This window comes from Chelonia mydas, chromosome 2 (genome assembly GCF_015237465.2).
Source record: "Chelonia mydas isolate rCheMyd1 chromosome 2, rCheMyd1.pri.v2, whole genome shotgun sequence".
Lineage (NCBI taxonomy): Eukaryota > Metazoa > Chordata > Testudines > Cheloniidae > Chelonia > Chelonia mydas.
In genome coordinates this window covers 232918361-232936712 of record NC_057850.1, presented here as the reverse complement: position 1 = coordinate 232936712, position 18352 = coordinate 232918361, and the positions used below count along the sequence as shown (strand labels likewise).

Sequence of the window (18352 nt, the reverse complement as noted above, 5' to 3'; positions counted from 1 at the left end):
TAAATGTGAAGTAACTTTTCTTTGAGATGCTCCAATACCATTGTCCTTTCAGCAGGAAATTCAGCATGTAGAAAAGCCGCAGGTTAGCAACCTGCCTTTTCTCTTATCCTAGGAAATTCCAGTGCATGCCTCAGGAGAACTTTGAACATGCTCTTTCTAAAGAGCCAGAACAACGCAGCACCACTGCACACTATACCAGGAGCTGCCAGAGCAATGGGAGGGAGGAGAAAGGTGGGCTGGGCATCTCGATTCCCTGGTGCACACATTACATTCCCTGCAACCCAGCACATGCCCCCATCATTCCAGTCTTCCCTTCCCTTCTTTTCTTCCTTACCCTGGGACGCTACATGGGGCAGGATCTTCCCAATCCAGCTGGGCCAGACTCCCCAAGTAAACCCACCGGCACCCAGCATCCATTCCACTACTGGAGGTACCACCTTGGTTGGAGGTAGAGCTGGGCTGGACTCCTTCCTCAGACACTACCTGGATCCAACTCATGGCGGCAATATTTCATCTTTCTTTGCCCCAGCTCTGAGATAAAGCCTTCTCCTTGTGCCAGCTAACATAACTGGTTCTATAGCTCAAGTGGCAGAAGTTCATATTGCAGTGATCAAACCCTGATATGTGATGGAGGATTTGTTAGTTGTATACAACAGTTCTTGCTCTTTTTAAAATATTAACCTGTTAATTAGTTTGCAAAGTGAAACCACACAAATTAGGAAGTGAAAGATCTGTAGTTTCCTATGCAACTTGAGTTCTGTCCCTTGTATTATAACTGCATTACTTTTTCCACAGGATCCCTGCCTCATTTGATGAATATGAGGCAGAATTAATATAGTGCATGCATCTGTAAATCTGGCATTTCCTTAACATTTGAGTGCTTGACTTTGTAAACAAGTCATTTTAAGTTGCATAGTTTTTATGTAATACTGTGTATGTATAAATGCATATACGTAAATATTTTCTGCCTGTGGCTGCAGTTATTACCTTAAAGAAAAGGAGTACTAGTGGCACCTTATGCTCAAATATATTGGTTAGTCTCTAAGGTGCCACTAGTACTCCTTTTCTTTTTGCAAATATAGACTAACACGCTGCTACTCTGAAACCAGTTATTACCATGTGCTTTTTAAGACCTCAAACCTGGCTAGGAGACCTGTAAAGACACTGAAGGGTAGACTACACAGAGAAACTGCACCAGGTTAATGAAATTGGTTTCTAACTAGTTTTGAGTTAAATCGGTCCTTATTCCTCAAGTTTGTGGAGACATGCAAGATCAGATGATTTTAACTGGATAAACTGAATTAAGCTAAACTAATATTAGCCACTCTTAAACAGTTTTTTTAGTTCATCATGAACTAAATGTCTGTTAGACATTTGTTAACATGTTTTCTAATGCAACTCTGTGCTCCCTGACATAGATAAAGCCTGATCTACACACAAAGCTGAACCAGTTTAAAAAAAAAAAAAAATGCACCAAACACAACTTTAGTTAAAGTGCTGCATCTGTGTGTGCACTTAAGACAGATTTTTTTTTTTTTTTAGACTTGTCAGTTTAAACTGATTCAACCAATTTTATAATAATCAGATCCCAAATGCTTTACAAAGGTCAGTACCATTATCCCTATTTTACAGATGGGGAAACTGAGGTGAAGGGATTTGCCCAAACTTATCTATCAAACCAGTGGCAGAGACCGGTATAAAACCCAGGTCTCTTGAGTACCATTTCAGCACTCTGTCCACTAGGCTACAACCAGTAGACCTGTTTAAACTGGTGCAAACCCATGTGTAAACAAACTTGTTTAAATCGGTGCAGGTTGGTGTAGACAAGCCTTTACATGAAAGTAAAATCAGTGTCTACAAATACTTGTGGTTTATTAAAGGCCCCATTGCACTTGTAAGGGAATTTGGCCAAAGGCACCAATATTAATTCAGGAAACTGCTTTCTGTCTAAACTTCCATTGCGATTGGAAAAGGAACTCAATGTCAATAGATAAATAGTTTAAATACTGTAAAATAGCTGCCTTCAGTGGCGTATGATCCTAAGTATAGTTTATTCATAAGTGCCTTAGGATCCAATTGGGGCAACTGTGAGTACATAAATGTGAGATTATTATACAAGTGCAGCAGCCAGGTCTCCAGTTTTGGGATTCCAGTTGTCTTTCATGTGGAATCAGGACACCTCCACAAGGATCCAGCTTTACTTTGCAACAACAAATAATCTTGAGCTGATAGATGCTAGGGGCAACTTTTAAAAGGTAAGTGAAACAAGCAAATCTTGCCCTCATTAGGCTTTTTAAATAGGTTCAAGCTCCCTAGTTTAAAATTGCCTTAGGGGAAAATCAGGATGGTGGAGATTAATTATCTCTTGCACATTATTACACTCTCTGTGTGGGGTGCATCAAATTCAATAGTAATTGCTTCCTAGCTCTGTAAGTGCCTCCTCCAAAGGAGGTTTTTTGTTTATAATACAAAAGGCTTTTTATTTTATATTCAAACCTTCTTTCCTGTATCCCATTTTAAACACTCTATTAATCTATGCTTTGCTGTTTGCTAACAGACACATGAAGTATATTCACAAGTTGCCATATCATCATGAGAAGAAAAAAAATGATTTGAAAAGTGTATAAACCATCCAGTTTTGTCTGTCATAATGCTAAACTCAGGGGTATGTGAATAAAATTGTAAAGGCCAGAAGAGACCATTAGCCCATCTAGTCAGACCTATATATTGTGGGCCATCAAATTTTCTCCAGTTACTTTATTCAAGTTAGTGGGCTCAGTAAAGGGGTATCTTCCATAAAGTCCCTGTTTGAAGACATCTACAGATGGAGAATCCACCATATCTCTTGGTAGCTTGTTCCAATAGTTAACAGTGAGGGTGATTTAAATTCTGTGCCTTATTTCTAATTTGAATTTGTCTGGGTTCAACTGACAGCTAATCATTTTTGTTATGCTGTTTTCCAGGAGGCTTTTTCCACTTTATTACCTAGTATTTTCTCTGTGACGGTACTTATACACCATAATCAACTCACCCCTTAATTGTCTTGATAAATTAAACAGATGTTGCTCTTGCTTCCCCCAAAATAAACAAATACAGTAGAGTAGAATCATGCTACATCATAGAGAGGATCAATCAAAACAAACTATAATCTTCTGTTAGCCTCAGCTTTCCTCTTGCATGAATTTCATAAATGAAAAGTTGAGCATAGCACAGGTATATTTAAATGTTTAAGAAAGGTCCAGTCTGTGTCCATGCTTTGGCTGATGGAAGATTCTGGTGGTGAAATAATTTGAATCTGTTTGGTGTTTCTAGCTCTGGCAGATCACAAGATATTGGACTTTGCACAAAGCAATATAGAGTATTTGTTTTAGTTTAAATGCAATCTTTTGAACTTTCTCAGATTCCTCTTCCTAGCAAAGTCTGAGGAGTAATGAGGAGTCCTATCCTCAAATCACCAAGAGCATCTTCAAGAAATGTTATAGAAACTGTTTGATATTGGGACTCATGGCATCTCTGACTTAAAGTTTTAATACAGCCAAATGTCAGATCATAGATCTAGGAAGAAAAGAAGGTAGATCACACTTAACTATGGCAGGGGGACTGTAGCCTGGAAAACAATGATGGTGGGAAAAGACTTCTAGCTCATGGTAGATAACCAGCTGAATATTTAACTACCAGTGTGATGCTGTAACCTGTAAGTGGGCAATATTAAGTAGGAATGTCAGATCACCTTAGTGAGGCTGTTTACTGTGTCCACGTCTGATGTTGACACTTCAAAAATGATCTAGAAAAATCAGAAGCAGTTTGGAAAAGAACCACAAGAATGATTTGATGTCTAGCAAATACGTCTTAAAGTGAGAGACTAAGGGCTTGTCTATTCATGGAAGGCCTTCTGGAAAAGATTGGGTGTGAATTTAAAGCAAAATAGCTATTCTGGAATAATACTATGTGTAAACAAGTCCTAAAGGAACACTGTTTACTTAATTTATCCATGAGCAAGTCATCCCTTAGCCTTTTGTGGTCTACAAGTACTTATATGTGGAAGAGATTTCTGATAGTAGACTGCTCTTTTTAATCTAGGAGAAAAAGGCATAATGAGAACTAATGTTTGGAAGATGAAGCTAGAAAAATTCAGGCTAGAAATAAGGCTCAAATCTTTAACAGAGTAATTAATCACTGGAACAACTTACTTAGGCATGTAGTGTATTTTCAATAATTTAAAGTTTAAATCCATATTGATATCTTTCTAAAATATGATACAGCTTAATTAAAAGTTATGGACTTGATACAGAACTCACTGGATGAAATCAATGGTCTGTTACGCAGATGGTCAGATTACATTGGGAGTAGTCAGTTGTTTTTTTGTTTTTTTTTTGTCAAGTCCAAACTCCAGAGAAGACAATTTAAAAAAAAAAAATCATGATAATAAGTAAATAAAAATTTTGGAATCCATTCAGAAACATCTGGTGGTCCATATTTGGCCAGCAGTCTGCTTATTGACTACCCCTGGACTAGATGATGATCATCATCGTCTCTGTGTGGCTGTAATATCTGACTGTCTGAAAGTTGTGAAGGAAGTAAAGCAGAGGAACAAATATTAACTCTATTAAAAAGTGTTACAATTTAATATTCAGCAAAACATACTAAAAATGACTGTATTAAAGGAACCCTTGTGTTTGGGGATCAGAATGACCTGATTTCAATCTTGTCTTTAACCTTTAAACACAGCCTGATACCTCATGAGCTACTAGTTAGTTTAGTGCTTCACAGTACTTAAAATGTAGGATTCCAGTCTTTCAAATTGTAATGAAGTACAAGACAGAGATCGCTACAATCTATTGAAATTTAAGTTTGGAGGAAGGGAGGAGGCAAAACGGTAAATTATGTGATTCTGAAGATGTAATGTCTGGTGACAATGAAACAAGTGCTACATGCAATTGGTAATCTCAGTTTACTAAAGGTATTCGGTATTTGTTTCTAGGCCTGATAATTTATCAGATTCTTAAACCTCAGGTCTCTTGCACTACAGATGTGTGGGTTTTTCGTTGGTTTGTGTGTATACCCTGAATTTAATACTGAAAGTCCTCTGGCCTCAGATCAGTGTAAATTGTCAATCCCTGCATATGAATTACTACTCATTCTCCTCTTCCCCCCCTTCCCCCCCCCCCCCCATTGTCTCTCCCTTAAAATTCTAAGGGAAAGGCTAATGTAAACTGTCAGGCATTACACACAAAGGACTAATCCTCCCAAATTAAATTTCTGTACAAGCGATAAGGTTTTTATGTTGAGAGAGACCGCACAGGCATGCGTAGACTTTATCCGCTGTAATCAGCACTGCCAACCAGTATGTGGGAGTTAAGTAAATTTATGAAGTCATTAAAGGTTTAAATAGCTGTGATAAACTTTTGGGTCAGAATATAGTGCAGAGGCAAAGCAGTTACTGATAAAGTATTCAAACCATTGCATGAGCATCTCTCCTATGAAACAGTTGGCTGCTTCTGTTGTCTCTGTAATAATTCGGGATGTCCAAATACCGTACCCTGTTTGACAAAACTGTATATTTTTTCTTATATCGATATGTCCCTCAACTGTGGCTGTATTGGTGTATTCTGGGATTGTTAAAATGCTTTACCCATAGCTTTCCGAGCAAGATGGATTTATTTATTTAAATTGCCTTGATTTGAATCAATGACCAAGTGGAAAGCCTTGATTTAAATCCTCTATTTTAATCAACTTTTCCATTTGTACTCCAGTTATTTTCTAAAGAAAGGTGCATTCTCATTGGTTGATATAACTGTTAAAACACCTTGATTTACAGCTAAATAGAGCCTTTACACTAGATTTAGTACATCTTTTTGCAACCTATGAGTGTACACTATAACTGTATACATTTCTTTAAGTAACGTATAGCTTTATTTTCGGATTTGTATTTGTTCATTTTTAGTATGTTATAAATGGTACATGGTATATTTGTTTATAACAGTTATGCCCTATTCATAAAGCTTGATTCAAAAATGTGATTCTCTTTCCCCTCTTCCACGACCCCCCCCCCCCCTCCACTCCCCTTGGATTCTTTCTTGTTATAGAAAAGCAGCCTTTAGTTTAACTCAAAGCTTTTGGTAGAGGCTAATGGAGTCAGTATATTTGGGAGGACTAGTCCTTTGTGGGTTACATTAGCCTTTCTCACTAATAAAATACTCTAACTGTTTATACTAGAAGTAAATCTTACCTTAATATACACAACTAATGTATAAATACCTAGGCGCACTAACCTGCTAAAGTCAGTTATTTGGCTCTATAGTAAAAGTATTGTTTAAGTGCCCGGCTTTTCAGATTATCTCCATTTTCTGATTTATCACTTTATAAACTGCTCTAAAATGGCACCAGAATTATAACCATCTTAGAAAACTTTTACCTTCCAGTAATAGTACTATGCAGAGTTTAAATTGTAGTTATATTACACATTCATGGTCTTCACAAACAGTTTATTTTAAACAAAATTTGCAGGCTTTTATAAACAGGCATATCTTTGGTTAATGATTCTTGGCTATTATAGTATTTCTGTCACAAAATTATAGATAAAGCTAATCTCTGATTATCTAGATATCCTTTCTAGAAACTACAATGGGACACAGTATGATCAGGGTACAAAATGTATAGAAATGAGAGCAGGTTGCGCTAGTGGGGCAGTGGCACTATATGTGGGGGCGGGGGAGAAGCAGAGTCAACTATAGTAAACATCTATCTCTGGATAGAAATTTCATGCTTGAATAATAAGTATAGCAGTAGGAATATACTATGAACCACCTGATTAACCTGGTGATAGTGATTGCACAATGCTCAGATTAGAGAGGCTGCAAAGGCAGAAGACACAATAATAACAGATTTCAACTATCCTCATATTGACTGAGTATATGTCCTCTTCGGAAGGGATGCAGAAAGAAAATTTCTAGACCTCATAATTGACTACTTCTTGGAGTAGCTTGTCATGCAGCCCACAAGGGGAGAGGCAACTCTTGATTTAGTCCTAAATGGACCACAAGATCTGGCCCAAGAGGTGAATATAGTTGAACCACTCGGTAATAGTGACCATAATGTAATTAAATTTATCATCCTTGTAGGGGGAAGAATGCCAGAGAATCCTATCACAATAACACTTAACTTCAAAAAAGAGAACTACACAAAAACAAGGAAACTCGTTAAATGGACATTTTAAGGAAGGGTCACAAAGGGGCAATGCTGAAAACTGCATGGAGACTATGTAAAAACACCACAATGGGGCTCAAACTAAATGTATATTTCTCTCCCCTCCCCCCCCCCCCAAAAAAAAAAAAAAAAAAAGCCACCATGACTAAGCAGCAGAATGAAAAGTCAAATCCTAGTGAGGAAAATAGAAAAGAACATAAACTCCGGCAAGTCAAGTGTAAAGGCACAAGGCAGGCCAAGAAAAAATATACAAGCTAACAACAATTTTTTTTTAAGTATATCAGAAGCAGGCATCCTGCCAAACAATCAGTGAACCCACTGAATGATCGTGGTGCCAAAGAAGCATTCAAGGAAGACATGGTTGTTGCGGAAAAGCTGAATAAATTCTTTGCATCGGTCTTCACTGTGGATGATGTAGGGGAGATCCTCAAACCCGAGCAAGTCTTTTAGGGTGACAGATCTGAGGAATTGTACCAGATTGAGGTTTGTAGAGCAGGTTTTGGAACAAATTGATAAATTAAACAGTAAGTCACTAGATCAGATGGAATATACCAAAAAGTTCTGAAGGCACTCAAATATGAAATTGTAGAACTACTAACTCTGGTATGTAACCTAGTGCTTCAATCCACCTCTGTACCAGATGACTGGAAGGTAGCTAATGTAATGCTGATTTTATTTAAAAATAGGAAATAATAAAAGGCTTACCTGCCTGTAACTGCCAGGATTGCTTCTGAAGCCTAACTTCAATGCCAGGCAGATTGGTTGAAGCTATAGTAAAGAACATAATTATCAGACACATAGATGAACAAGATACATTGGGAAAGAGTCAGCCCAAGTTCTGTAGAGGGAAATCATGCCTCAATCTACTAGAATTTTTTGAAGGAGTCAAAATGCATGTGGACAAGGATGATCCACTTGATATAGTTATATTTCTGAACCCAGCAGAGAGAGAGCGAGCAACAGAGGGAACCAACAGAAACACAGCTGTTTGCTGTGCTTGCTTTATTCTTGTTGCAAAACAGAAATTAATGTGACAGTGAGGCTTTACATGGGGGAAGAAAGAGGGTTCAAACGTTAAAGGGACAGGACATTATAGTATTGTATATGGCTTTCAGAAAGCATTTGACAAGGTCCCTCACCAAAGGGTCTGAAGCAAACTACTCAGTTACGGGATAAGAGGGAAGGCCCTCTTATCATAGATCAGTAACCGGTTAAAAGATGGGGAAACAAAAGGTAGAAATAAATGGCCAGTTTTCAGAATGGAGGGGGCAAATAGCCAGGTTCCCCAAGAATCTGACTGGGTCCTGTGCTGTTCAATATATTCATACATAATCTGGAAAAAGGAGAAAAAAGTGAGGTTGCAAATTTTGCAGACTATACAAAAATAGTTGAGTCCAAAGCTGACTGCAAAGAGTTAGAGAGATCTCACAAAACTGGGTGATTGGATGACACAATGCCAGATGAAATTCAGTGTTGATAAATGTAAAGTACTGCACATTAGAAAACCTCTAAGTACAGGATGAGGGGGGGTCTAAGTTAGCTGTTGCCACTCAAGGAGATCTTGGAGTCCTTGTTCAATATGCAGAGGTAGTCGCGGGTGGGGGAGGGGATAAAGCTCAACAATGTTAGGAACCATTAGGAAGTGGATAGATGATAAAACAGAAAATATCATAATGTCACTCTCTAAATCTATGGTATGCCCACACCTTGAATACTGTGTGCAGTTGTGGTCGCCCCATATTAAAAAATATATATTAGAATTGGAAAAGGTGCAGAGAAGGGCAAAAAAATGAGGGGTATTAAACAACTTCCATATGAGGGGAGAATAAATTGACCTGGACTGTTCAGCTTAGAAAAGAAATGACTAAGGGGAGGAGGGGACATAATGTAGATCTATAAAATCATGACAGGTCTGGAGAAAGCGAATAGGAAAGTGTTGTTTACCCCTTCACATAACACACAATGAAATTAATAAGCAAGTTTAAAACAAAATGAAGTATTTCTCTATGCAATGTACAGTCAACCTGTGGACTTGTTGCCATGGGAGGTTGTGAAGGCCAAAAGTATAAGTGGGTTCAAAAAAGAACTACATAAGTTAATGGAGGACAATGGCTATTAGCCAAAATAGTCAGGGATGTAACCCCAGGCTCTGGGTGTCCCTAAACCTCCAATTTCCAGAAGCTGGGATTGGATGTCTGCAGGGGGTGGATCACTCAAATTGCTGTGTTCTGTTCCTTTCCCCTGAAGTGTCTGGCACTGGCCACTATTAGAGATAGGATACTGGGCTAGATGGGCCATTGGTCTGACCTGGTATGACTTATGTTTTTAAATCTAGTTGTTGTAACAAACCGAGAGACTTGGGTCCCAATTCTGCAAGTTATTGTCATGAGTGGCGTTCCATTGACATGCTCATTGGAGCTTCACAACTGGGGGGGGGGGGGGTGTCTGCTAACATGATTAGGACTTGGATTGTTTTAAATTATTTATATTACTGTAGTGACTAGGATCCCTAGTCAGGGACCAGGATCCTGTTGTGCTAAGCAAAAAGATGGTCCCTGCCCCAGAGCATATACTTGTTGTATCCCTGTGTTCCCATCGCTTGATTTTTATATATTTTAAAAAGTTGTGGAAATAGTCTTGGAGAGGCTGGAGGACCTTATTTTTAAACTTGCATTTTAATTCCTTGTTTACGACATTCTTGTAAAGTTATCTTTTGAGTGTGAAAGTTATCTATTCTTCTTGGCGCTAATGTGACTATCTTACACGCCTACGCACCTCTTCTAGGATCCTCCTCTCCATTTTACCTCTCATCGCCAAAAAGCGGGAAACGTTGGGAAAATATCTTAAAGCATTTTTCAGATTACTGGGGAAGCGGGAAATGCATGTCAGCATTAAAACTCTTGCTTAGTTTGGAGGCAGAGGGGCTCTCTAAAGTTCCTTTTGAGAAACTGGCATATAACTTCTTGAATCCTAATAAAGCCCCACCTTTATCTATGTAACAATTTTCTCTGTTACCTGACAGGTTCTGGTGCTACTTCTGTGACCATGTGCAGAAGACACTAAGCATTTCAACTGTAACTTGTATCTGTTTGGAAGATTGTTACATGCTTCAATCTTCCTGTTGCTACTAATCTGTGTTGGATATTTTTTAAGATACAGATCTTTAAGTTAGGACTGCTAAAATAACTTCTAGGCTGTTAGTAGAAAGCCTGGTCTTAGGGATAGCAAGCAGTTCTCTAAAGGGCATTCAGCTCAGGGCAAAATGCTGGACTCTAACATTCCCCCTTCACCCTCTCAAATATATAAAGAGTTTCTTCAAAGTCTTAATACACTGATTTGTAGCATAGCACTGTAGCATCTGAGCACTGCAAAAGAAACTAAATCTACTAAATTTGGTTATGGGAAAACTCCAAGTACTCAGTTTATTGACTGAAAAACTATTTGAACTCCTCAGAGGTGGAAATCTACTCCCTGTCACTAAAGTGCCCTTTCTTGAGGCAGTTCTTCATTATGGAAGATAGCAGAACTGTGGGCACTACCCCGAGAACCAGTTTTGCATGTTGCCTCATGTTATATTGAAGTTATTGTGGCCAAAAGCCCTACTTGGGATTGGAGCTGCCTTGTGCTAGGCAGTGTACGAATTTAAGTATGGTTTATAAGATGTAGCTTATTTTCTATGATTATAGGTGTTTAATATTACCATGCAACTATTCTCTGCATTCATGGTCCTGACTTTCTACTTCTGATGTATCATTTTAGTTAATGAAACAGAAATAATTGTCTTTCATACCAAGCATTAAATGATTCATTTATTTAAACAGCATATCTTTAAATATTTATGGAAACTGGGTAAATAGGAGGGGCCATGTTGGCACAGATGTTACCTCATGGCCTAAATATGAGACAAAAACCCAAAATGAGAGGTACAAAGAAAAGAGCTTAGGACGCTTGTTAAAATGTTTATTAATATTGGTCATTCAAGGAAGCATTTAAAAGTCTATTTTCTTCCCACAATTTGTTTCCTAAAGTGTGGCTGACAAACCTTTTTTTTTTTTTTCTTTTTTTTTTTTTTTTTTGGGGGGGGGGGGCAAAAAAAGCAAGGAAATAATTTGGGTACAAATATAAATATCTTGGCTACAGATGGACTCTCCCCACCCCCAGAACAGTGCTGAGCACAAGCAAATCCTGTTCTTCAGTAGGAGTGCAGATGTTTAGCACCTTTTTGGAAATCATAGGATTGGAAGGGACCTTGAGAGGTCCTCTAATCCAGTCCCCTGCACATCATGCCAGGTGTCTTTGTGACCTTACTTTATATTGTAGGATTACTTACTTCTGTGACCTCTTCACCAAAGACTAGCTTATTTTGGGGGGATGGTGCCAAAAATTGACAAACCAGAATAACAATGGCACAGACTAGCTCATTTTCCCTTGGTTAATTCAAAGTGAAGTGTATTTGGCAATCCAGAAATGTGTCATCAGGTAGCTGGAATTTTGAAAGATGCACAAGAAAATATATGCAATAGCAAGGTGATATTTTTACAAATTCACTATTTTGATGATGAACATGGTTTAAAGAGTGGTTCTTTTTTTACTTCATTTAGGCAGTGCATTTGCAAGTGGCAATATGTTTAAACTATTACTGTTTACATAGAATTCACAGATAAACACTAGCACCTCCAGAATTGGTTACTATGGTCTCATACAATAATTTAAAAAAATACAAACTACCAAACTCAATTTTATAAAATATCATTTGATTCTCTGAGCTGACCTGTCTTTCAGTGGCAGTAAATAATAGTGCAAGTTGGGGAAATACAGTCTGGACCTTCTTTTTAGTCCTGGGCAGTAAGCTTAAAATCAGTGACATTTGTTAGGACCTGTGTGTGTGTGTCACACTCACACCCCTATGCTGTAGATAAGGCTATTTATTCTTGAAAGCAAAAAGTATTTACACATTGTCTACTAATTAAACTATGTTTCTGAGAGTTTTTCAAAATTAGATTGTTCTTTGCAGCAGGAAGATGGATAGGCGCTTTCACGCACTCTCCGAATGATTAAACCTATTTTTTTTTTCTTAAATAAAGAGGAGTCCTTGTGGCACCATAGAGACTAACAAATTTATTTGGACATAAGCTTTCGTGGGCTAGAACTCACTTCATCAGATGCATGGAGTGGAAAATACAGGAGCAGGTATAAATACATGAAAAGATGGAGGTTGCCTTAACAAGTGTGAGGCCAGTCTAACGAGACAATTCAATTAACAGTAGGATACTAAGGGATGAAAAATAACTTTTGTAGTTGGAATGAGTGGCCCATTTCAAACAGTTGACAAGAAGGCGTGAGTAACAGTAGGGGGAAATTAGGTTTAGGTTTTGTAATGACCCAACCACTCCCAGTTTGTCTTCAGGCCTAATGTGATGGGTTATTCTTACATAGCATCCTAACTCTGTATTATCAAAGTACGGATTGAATTCTGTGTGCCAGTTTGCTACCTTGAAGGGAGAAAATAAATGTATGTAAGGGAAACACTTTTTCCCCTTTGTATCATCAGAACTGAATTTTTTGTCTAGCAGTATTGCCCATTGGATTGATTTTGTATGTTTTCAAAGTTCAACTGGTCTGAGCAGCCTTCCCTCAACTGGTAGGCTTGCTCTTTCTTTCGTTAATAGCAAATAATGCCATTGTGGGATTATTCTAAAGGCTCTTCAGTATCACTTTTAATATGTTGTCTGCTCTAGTGTTTGGAGCTGTGTATCTGGGTGTGCAGTATTGCCAATTGAGCGACTTTGTCACTAGATTAGGTGCCTTTTTGGTTTCCCTAGCAAGAAAATAAGTGTCCAGTGACAAATCTAGGGACTTTCATTGCCAATTACAGTATCATTCAGATAAAGAAGTCACTAATATGTATAGTCACAAGCAGTTCAGTAGTGTTAATAAAATTCATTCCATGCTGCTCTTACTACATTCTGTTGCACACCAAGTCAGTGTCATTATGTCTCAATTGAGCATGTCCTTGGAAGCAATCACATTCCAGGGCTTCTTGGGCTGAGATTGCTATAATCTGCAGGCAAGGAAAAGAAGTTTATGGAGGCTAATTAAATACTTCTCTAAAGCCGAATGCACTTGGAGAGAGCAGCACATTAGCCAGGGCTTGTTTTTACCCAAATGTTTTCTTTCTTGCTTCTCTATAGTAGGTAGCACACCCTGTGATGCAGGGAAAGATGGCTAATGAAGCGGACTGGGCAGAGGAGGCAGGTCAGCCAGCGAGGAGAGCCACACGGATGGCAGGTGGGGTGGGATGAGACAGGGCCATGTGCCCCAGTGGGACGGGGTCGGGGGCGGCACCATTGTGTCTCCAGGAATGAAGCCCTTGCTACAGGATCAAAGGTGGAACTAGTTTGATTTTCAGTTCCCCTTTACTCCTTCCCCTGGCTTGGCCTGGGGTTAGCTGCCCAACTGTTTTCAGAAATGAAATCCTGGCAGCAGGGGGGAGGGGTCGAGCTAGCAGATTATTGTTTTTAAATCTACTTTCTTGGCTCCCTGCAGTGCCAAGCTCAGGTCAGGTGAATGCCCCTTCTTCCCCTGGTTCTGGGTTCTCCCTTTCACTAACATGTCAGCTCAAATCCAGGCTGGCAAGAAAAGGAGGCTCAGGTGAAATGAACCAACCCCAGCCAATCTGGGCTGCAGTGTACAGAGCGCCCTTCCCAATGAGCAGAGGGCACCCTCCTGATGATGACGGTGTACTGTTGTGGTTGGTTTTGGTGTGCTACAGAATGTAGTAAGAAGAGCATGGAATGGATTTTATTAACACAGTTGAGCTGCTTGTGAATGATTTTGACTGTACTTGCCTGGGGGGTGAGTGGGTGTGTGTACTATATATATATATATATATAATTCTCTGTTGAATTCTCTGGAAATTTTGTTTGACATTTTTGTCTCCTTTTGAGTGCTTAAACAGCTACATCTAGCAACTTTTCAGGGTTTGTCTGACTTCCTGCTATGTGGAGTAGTCACTCCACTGGAGTGGGTGGTCACTTTTACCCTCCCCTTTTTTGTTTTGATTTGTACTGGACGCCTTTTAAGTTTTTAAGTGACTTACTGTAAAAAGTTTGTAGGCAACCTAAATACAGCCTTTGAACTAGGAAGATATCAACTTAACTCAGTTTTCTATTTGAAACAGTCAACTAGTATTAAAATGGTATTAAAATTACAATAACTGGAAAAAATGGTGGAAGAGCTTAATTTGTGTACTCAAGGCATATGAAGGCCCTTTGCATATAGTTGCTTTTTAGGTATGGCCATTGTTCTGTGAAAGACTCCTTTGCATACAGGGGAGAGAGGAATGTGGGTAGTGAACTTTAAAAAAGATTTGATATACTAACTGACTAGATTTTAATCTGACAGTGTTATTTTACTTAATAGTGAGTTGTTCTTAAGATCCACCTTGTAGTCGCTCATTCTCTCTCTCCTTCTCTGTAAGGCTGAAATGAATAAAATTATAGAAATCGTGAGTTTGCTTATGGTTTCACACTTCATGTTAATTTGACTTTCTGGGAGGTTTTTTTAAAGAGATGTGATCAGCTTGAATTTTTAAAAAATGGATGTTTTTCTATTGAAGTTGTTCACAACACCTTTTTGGATAATATACTTTGAAACTTTAAGCTTTTTTTTAAAGCTTAAATATTTTTCTGATCTTCTGATGTGTTTAAAGGACTGGAGTGTATAGAAGAAGGTGAAATTGACCATGCACCGAGTGCTGTCAAATTCACAAACTTTAGCACTCAAACAGTGGACGTCTACAGAAGCTTTGCACCCATGAATATTAACCTGTTATAAATCCACAATAAATAGGAAACTTGCTGTCAAAAGACAGAAAGCAAATAGATCTTGGTGACAATTAAGTATTGATGGCCCAGTATTACACAGCTATTCTGAAACTTCAGTTTTGTGGTAGAAGTAATGAGAAAATGACCATTTATTTCTTTGATTTTTATTTCTTTATGTATTTTTTAAGGCAGGGGAACTGGTCATGCTGTCTACAGCTAAGGGTGCCTCACATTATTCACTAGAAGACCCTGTTTTCAATTGCTTATAACTTTTCCTAAGCTTTAACCCCTTGGTCTGAGATTTCCATGGAGGATGTCTGCCTCAGGCTGAAATTTTTTTCCCCTGAAACTTTCTGTAAACAATTCAGTCATTTCTAAGAATGTTAATGAAAAATACAATGCCCATGGTTTTTGTGTTTAAAAAAACAAAGAAGAAACCACCACACACTTTTTACAACAGTTTCATTATAACACTCTAGCATCTGCATGTCTTGGAGCATGGACTTGAAATTGGGTAGGAGTTGCTCTTGTCAGGGATGTGCCTTTTGCTGTCTGTGTGAAAATCCACCCTAATTTGGCCATTTTATAAGCCTCTGAAAATCGTGGTTTGTACAGGCTCAGTAGAGGTTATCAGTTAAATTCTCTGAAAATGGCCTGCAATAAGGAGCTACGTAGAGGGGGTGTAGCATGTTATGTACTGAGCATGCTCCAACCCAAGGCTGCAGTTGCAGCTCCTGGCTGCTAGGAGCAACTGTCATACCAGGCACCAGAACTGAGAGCAGGGAAATGTTCTCTTCTGTTTTCAGTGTGTCTTGCTGGCATGCAGGAAACATCTAGGGGAGAGAGAGGAAGCAACCTGTTTTGTTTTTTTTTTGTTTTGTTTTTGTTTTTTTTCAAATGCTGAAGGATGAGATGTCAGAAAGAGGTGCACCCTGTAGCCTGCCCCATTCACATTGGGGGATATAGGAGCAGTGGGAACAGCTGAGGATGATGTGAGAAAAGAGAAATGCAGACAGGCTGGACAAGTGGGAATAAAGTCTTTAACCACTAGAGAATACTGTCTTCCAGAACCTGGAATAGAACCCAGCATTCCTGAATCCCAACGTTTTTCTTCTGTCAGCAAAAAGCTGTGAAACTCACTGGTAAAGTCTCTTTGTCCCCTCTACTATCTCCTCCACATTTGACAACCTATTACTGCTTCCTCTGCCAATTACCCCATTAGTTCAATTGGTAGAGGTCTGTGCAGTGGAGCTAAAGGCTCCAACCATACTGATGACCATGTGGGGACAAAAACAAATTCCATCACTTGGAATCATATTCTTTTTTTTTAAAATTAGGAAATTAAACGAAGGCTAAGGTTACAAAATCAAGAATTCAGAAGTTGAGAGGCCAGAATTAAGGCTGCAACTTTTTAATTTGACCTTTTTGTGCATATGCATTATTATACTCGTACATGATCACATACTTTTCCCCCCAGAGGTTCTATGTTGCGTTCAGTGCACTGGTTGCACTGTACTCTAGGGCACTGGTTTTCAAACTTTTTTTTTTTTTTTTTTTTTTTACTGGAGACCCAGTTGAAGAAACTTGTTGATGCCCACAACCCAATGGAGCTGGGGATGAGGGGTTTGGGGTGTAGGAGGGGCAGAGGGTTGGGGTACAGGGGTGAGGGCTGTGGGGTGGAGACAGGAATGAGGGGTTCAGGGTATGGGAGGGGGCTCTGGGCTGGGGTTGGGGTGCAGGAGGGGGTCAGGGCTCTGGGCTGGGGGTGCGGGCTCTGGGCTGGGGCCAGGGATGAGGGGTTTGGGATGCAGGAAGGGGTACTGGGTTTGCAAGGGCCCAGGGCTGGGGCAGGGGATTGGGGCATGAGCTTACCTTGAGCAGCTCCACCCCCACTGCGCTGCTGACGGGCTAAGGCAGGTTTCTTGCTTGTCCTGGCACAGCAGATTGCACTGTGCCCTAGAAACGGCCAGCAGCAGGTCCAGCTCCTAGGTGGAAGCGTGCAAGTGGGTCCACATGGCTCACACCTACAGGCACATCCCCAGATCCCATTGGTCAGTTCCTGGCCAATGGGAGTGCAGAGCTGGTGCTCGGGGCAGGTGCAGCATGCGGAGCCCCATGGCCCCTCCCCCATCTAGGAGCCGGACCTGCTGCTGGCTGCGTCTGGGGCGCAGCATGGTGTCTGAACACGTAGGGACTAGCCTGCCTTAGCTGGGCAGCACCGCCAATGGGACTTTTAATGGGCTGGTTGGCGGTGCTGACCAGAGCCACCACAACCCAGAGCCTGACATTCCACGGCCCAGTACTGGGTTGTGACCCACAGTTTGAAAACCAATGTCTGGGGTGAATCAGGAATGTGTAGTGAAGGAGGCTGTTCTCTCTAGGACCCCCACCTGAAAGTTGGAAGAAGTATAGCGAATGAGTCAGGGGGACTGCAGGAAAAGAAAGGGATGTTCTTGTGAAGGCTGTTGAACTCATCCTGGGGAATTGGATTTTATCCCTGACTCTCCAAGAAAGTTCCTTTGTGATACTGGAGACACTACTGTAATGATGCTGGTTCTGGTGGGACCCAACTGAGAGTGCCAATTTGGGACAAATTGCTTAAAACAGGGCAGTCACAGCCCAAGGCTGGGGTTTTTCCACCTCTGAAGCAAACCAAACCAGCCAGACAGAGAAGACTTTGGCTTTACCCCATTGGCTAACCACAAGTCTCACAAGCAATTCCCTTAGACACTCCAGTTTCCCAGTATCACCACTAGTGCCACTCGTTATGGGGACAGATGGTCATGAAAACCAATACCCCACTAAAAGGAAAGGTTCTCTCCATCCCAAAGAACCAAGCCCCGGGCCCAGGTCAATATACAAATCAGATCTTACCCACAAATCACACTGTTGCCAACCCTTTAGAATCTAAAAATATAAAAGTTTATTCATAAAAGGAAAAAGATATAGATGAGACCAAGAATTGGTTAAATGGAATCAATTACATACAGTAATGGCAAAAAGAAAAGGAGGACTTGTGGCACCTTAGAGACTAAGCAATTTATTTGAGCATGAGCTACAGCTCACTTCTGCTCAAATAAATTGGTTAGTCTCTAAGGTGCCACAAGTATTCCTTTTCTTTTTGCGAATACAAACTAACACGGCTGCTACTCTGAAACCTGTCAGTAATGGCAAAGTTCTTGGTTCAACTAGCAGTGATGGAATAGACTGCAGGTTCAAATCAAGTCTCTGGAGTACATCCACAGCTGGGATGGGTCTTTCAGTCCTTGGTTCAAAGCTTCAGTGTAGCAAAGTCCCTCCAGAGATGATGAGCAGGATTG

The 18352-nt window shown here is 39.9% G+C and overlaps 1 protein-coding gene across 10 annotated transcripts in view; it reads left to right on the top strand.

The window, feature by feature from the left end:
* EPC1 (enhancer of polycomb homolog 1) overlaps positions 1 to 18352 on the top strand; it is a 114376-nt gene that overhangs the window by 41353 nt on the left and 54671 nt on the right. The window contains exon 1 of one of the 10 annotated variants that reach the window (XM_043541450.1): positions 7434 to 7689. The exons of the other annotated variants lie outside the window; for them this stretch is intronic. The gene's annotated coding sequence lies outside the window, so the exon portion shown is untranslated. Of the gene's footprint in view, positions 1 to 7433; positions 7690 to 18352 lie in introns of those variants that run through there. 10 annotated transcript variants of the gene reach the window in all.